Source organism: Thamnophis elegans, chromosome 12 (genome assembly GCF_009769535.1).
Source record: "Thamnophis elegans isolate rThaEle1 chromosome 12, rThaEle1.pri, whole genome shotgun sequence".
NCBI lineage: Eukaryota > Metazoa > Chordata > Lepidosauria > Squamata > Colubridae > Thamnophis > Thamnophis elegans.
This window is the reverse complement of record NC_045552.1, coordinates 57,370,062-57,375,353: the sequence shown is the minus strand read 5'-3', so window position 1 is coordinate 57,375,353 and position 5,292 is coordinate 57,370,062.

Genomic DNA, 5,292 nt, shown 5'->3' with positions numbered 1-5,292 from the left:
GGGGGGGACCCAAATCTTTGCCGTTTCTGTTGCAGCCCAGCCTGTCACGTCCAAAGCTCTGTGGTTAGCTTCCTGCCCTCTATTTTCAGAAGCCTCCAAGGTTACATCTCGACCGAAAGAGAAATGCTGGGGTTTTTAAAAAAATAAAAAATAAAAAAAGAGAGAGTAGAAAACCAATTCCTTTTTGTAAACAAGATCACCTTACATTCGGAGCCAATATTCCTGCGAGCAGCTTTCTGTCTTGCTCATTAGCTGCCCAGATGGGATAAATTCAATTTCTGGTGGTGGTGGTTGTTGTTTTTAAGCTGTACTTTCTGGAAATGTGTGTGTATGTGTGCAACACGGCCTGCCTGCGTGGGTGTGTTTTTCTGTTCTTAAAAATATATCAGGACGTGGGCCTGGAGGGGAAGCCTGATTGCCTCACCTGCACAAATATTCCCAATTAAACACGGCTTCCAGGGAAAAAAAACATTTCTTGAAGCAACAGACAAGAGAATCTGTTGTACAGAAGAAGAAAATCTATCATCAAACAGATTCTGCATTCAGCAATAGCCACTGCGAGAACTAAAATGGCTTCGGTGTGTTTTTCTAAACTTGTTCTTGCAAGGGACTAGCCTAAAGAAGAGGCAGTCAAGCTATTCTCCAAAGCACCCGAAAGAAGTAATGGATGGAAACTCCTCAAGAAGAGAAGCAACCTAGAATGAAAGGCAAATTTTCCTGACAGTTGGAACAATTAATCAGGTGAACGACTTGCCTCCAGAAGTTGTGACTGCTCCAAACACTGGATACTTTTAAGAAGAGATTGGATAACCCTTTGAAGTGGTGTAGGGTTTCCTGCCTAAGCAGGGGGTTGGACTAGAAGACCTCCAAGGTCCCTTCCAACTTCGTTGTTCTATTCTATTCTAAATTTAGGATACTCATAAGTTTGGCATGACTTTTGGAAACTAACAGTGGTGATTGTAACATATATATATCAACGACCCTTGACTGAAGATGATCTGTGCTTTTTTCTGAACTGGCCATCCTCATGCTTCACTAACTTCTAAACTATACAAATAGAAAAATGTTCTGTGTTGCTTTGTCCTTGGATTGTCGCCCAGAAGACTTCAGCAGTTCACAACTGCTGTTGCCACCCTATTTACTGTGTAGGGAAGTAGCTGCCGCTTCTCTTTGAAGTCAACGACTGGGAAGTGAGGTCAACTTTTAATTGAGATCCCAGGAGTCAAAACACCCCTAAGGCCCCGAGCACAGAAAACATCAACAAACCAAATCTGGAAGAAGTGATGGAGCTTCTCAATTGGAGGTGACCAAATCCTGAAAGTATTGAGGGTGTTTCACCTGAAGAAGAGTGAGAAGGAGATAGGAAAGCTGTCTACAAGGAGAGAGGGAAGTGTTTTCAAGCTTCAGAAGGACTATCCTGTAGAACAGGGGGGGTCTTCAAACTTGACAGCTTTAAGACTTATGGACTTCAACTCCCAGAATTCCTCCTCCAGTCATGTTAGCTCAGGGATTCTGGGAGTTGAAGTCCACAAGTCTTAAGCTTGCCAACTTTGAAGACCCTATCTGTAGAAGGTAGTATAGAATCATTCTGAATTGTTTCAATGGCTTTAGATTACAAAGAACTAGATTTTGGTTGTTGATGTTCAATGACTAAGTTATGTCTGACTCTTCACAACCTCATGGACCATAGCACACAAGATCCCTTGTCTTCCAGTTTCTCCCAGAATTTGCTCAGATTCGTGTTCATTATGTCAATGACGCTATCTAACACCTCTGCTGTCCTCTTCTCCTTTTGCCTTCCATCTATCCCAACCTCAGGGTCCTTTCCAAGGAGTCCTATCTTCTGATTAGGTGGCCAAAGTATTTGAGCTTCAGCTTCAGCATCTGCCCTTCCAAAGGACATGTGGTGTTGATTTCCTTTAGGTTGGAGTTATTTTTAGTTAGAGATCAGCAAATATTTCTAAGTCTACCAGGTGCAACCGTAATGGAACATATTGCCTCAGGAGATGGTGGACCTTCTGGAGATGTTTCACAAAAGTTGGGTGGCCATCTAGGGAGATGCCATAAGAGTGGATTTTCTCACCAGGCAGTGGAATTGGACGTGATGAACATCAAGATGCTTCCATCTCTGAAATTCTAGGATTCTGTAAAGATGGAAGCAAAATGTTAGTGGTGAGATGGATCTTTGTTAAAGGTAAAGGTTTCCCTCGCACATATGTGCTAATCATTCCTGACTCTAGGGGACAGTGCCCATCTCCATTTCAAAGCCGAAGAGCCAGCACTGTCCGAAGACATCTCCGTGGTCATGTGGCTGGCATGACTAAATACCAAAGGGGGCCCAGAACGCTGTTACCTTCCCACCAAAGATGGTTCCTATTTTTCTACTTGCATTTTTACATGCTTTTGAACTGCTAGGTTGGCAGAAGCTGAGGCAAATAACGGGAGCTCATTCCGTTACACCGCGCTAGGGATTCGAACCGCCGAACTGCCGACCTTTCTGATCGACAAGGCTCAGCGTCTTAGCCACTGAGCCACCACGTCCCCGTGGATCTTTGTTAGGAAACTGATACCTGGAGTGAATATTTTTCATAGTATTTCACTTGCCCTGGAAAAAAATAGAGTCATGGATTGGGGACGGAAGAGCTGAAAAGTTTTAGACGACAAAAACTGTTTTTCCTGGGAAGTAAGACGGATGCGAACACAGCACTGAACTCCTTTTTATCTGTCTCTTATCCTCTGGGTTTTGCTTACTCAAGGCCTCCAAGGAAAAAGAGATTACCAAAAACAGATTACAGCAGGGTGGTGCAGTCTTAGATGCTTACATGAGGATTGATCTGTTTTGTTTACAAAAATAGATAAATCTTCATTTGCATGAATTAATTTACCTATGAGGCAGCACCTCCAACATTTTTTTTAAAAAGTCTTAACGGGTTGGGGAATAGATTTTCCACTATCTAGACAGAGCAGAGATTTCAGAACAATGTCAACACACACACACACACACACACACACACACACGCATGTCACTCATGCCCTCGTCACCTCAAGACTGGATTACTGTAACACGCTCTACATGGGGCTGCCCCTGAAGAGTGTTCGAAGACTGCAGTTGGTCCAGAATGCAGCCGCGCGAGCGATATTGGGTGTACCTAGATACACCCATGTTACACCTATCCTCTGCGAGCTGCACTGGCTCCCCATTGGTCTCCGGACATGCTTCAAGGTGCTAGTTGTTACTTTTAAAGCCCTACATGGTTTAGGACCTGGCTACCTGAGAGACCGCCTCCTGCCACTTACCTCCCAACGACCAATAAGATCGCACAGGTTGGGCCTCCTCCAGGTGCCGTCGACCGGACAATGCTGGCTGGCGGCCCCCCTGGGGAGGGCCTTCTCTGTAGCTGCTCCGACCCTGTGGAATGATCTACCCATAGAGATCCGGACCCTCACCACTCTCCCGGCCTTCCATAAAGCCACAAAGACCTGGCTGTTCCGGCAGGCCTGGGGCTGTTGATCAATGTCCAGCCCCACTTAGACAGAATGGATGGTGTGTTAATTTTAATAATTGTATCTCTTATCTTATTTTTTTTTAAATGGTTTTTTTATCTTGCCTGTGAGCCGCCCAGAGTCCCAATGGGAGTGGGCGGCATACAAATTTTATTAAATTGAAAATTGAAATTGAAATGTCAGGGTTGCAAGTAATACACCTATAGCAAACAGAACTCCAAGGCAGATTGAGTCCTTAAAGAAGAGTTTTATTGGATACATTGTATTGGCACAGACTGGGGGAAACCAACCCTAACGGTTCCTGCGGTTTTCACCTAATTAAAAGTAAATGTTTCCCCCCTTTTCCCCAAACAATCAGTCACATGGTCAATCAGTGGGCTGTCCGGTTGCTTGATAACCGTGGTGAAATTTAATTTTTTTTCCACTACTGGTTCTGTGGGTGTGGCTTGGTGGGCGTGACAGGGGAAGGATACTGCAAAATCTCCCTTCCCTTCCCACTCCAGGGGAAGGATATTGCAAAATCTCCATTCCCACCTCGCTCTGGGGCCAGTCGATGTGATATTTGCCAGTTCTCCAAACTAAAAATTTCCACTACTGGTTCTCCAGAACCTGTCGGAACCTGCTGAATTTCACCCCTGCTTGATAACTTACTCCTCCTGTTTTCAGCCACCTGTGGGAATTCCCTTGGTTCCCAGAGGAAATTGCTTTGTTTTGGCTATGAACCCCCCTCCCCCTCAGCTATTTCTATTCCCCCCTGCCTATCCCTCAGCACCATTGTGGCAACACTGAAGCCTCAAAGATGGCCTCAGTCAGGACAGCATCAGATTTGGCATAACACGTGCACACCCTGCTAGAAAGTTATGCCATCTGTTCTTTCCAGAAGTAATTGGGCCTTCCCACCCACCTCCCCACCCCATACACACAGATGGGGGTGTGCAATAGGCTTATTTAACCATTGAAAGATCTCTAGAAAAGGCAAACAAACTGATGGGTGTTTTAAACTTGTTGTCCTGACCACCACCACCACCCCAAAAAAAAGAAGGGAGGGGGGAATTGCGTTTCCTTTCATAGCAGAATTTGTCACCACTCAAGGATTCTTTGCAGTTAAATATTGTGATGGGTGTTTAATATGCACAGCTGCCTGTTTATTCCTGCCCTAAATCACAGCTGGGTGATGGAATTTCAACTTTTCTTATTCTCTCCTTTGCTCCCCGCCTGCAATTTCAGTGATTTATTCCTTCAGGAAGGGCTGACATAGAGGGAAGGCAAAATAACTTGTTCTCGGTTGCTCTCAAGGTCAAGGCAAGAACCAGCAGGCAGAAAATGCAGAGTGGCACATTTCAGTAACATATCAGGACCGGCTTACGCGTGGCATCAACAGCCTGCGGTGGCGCAAACTATTTTTGAAGTGGTGTAGGGGTGAAGAAATGGAGAGGTCCCTTATTTTCTGGAAGGGCTTAAGAAGAACTCGGAAGAACCCTCTGCTGAAGATGCTCCAGCTACATCATCCCTGCTTTGAGATGAAGATCCAAGGCTCTTCCCAACTCTTCATGGCCCCGGGCATACAATTGCGTAGAGTTGGTACGCCATGGACATAGCTGAATCCAGTGGTCAGCAAGAGAGGTTAGAAGCAGTGGTGAGCTTCAAGAATTGCAGCAATGGGTTCGCTGCCCTGTTGCTGGGTGGGCGTGGCCATGGTCCTGCATCAGGGGGGCATTAGAGCCGAGGTGGCGCAGTGGTTAGAGTGCAGTACTGCAGGCCACATCAGCTGACTGCTATCTGCAGTTC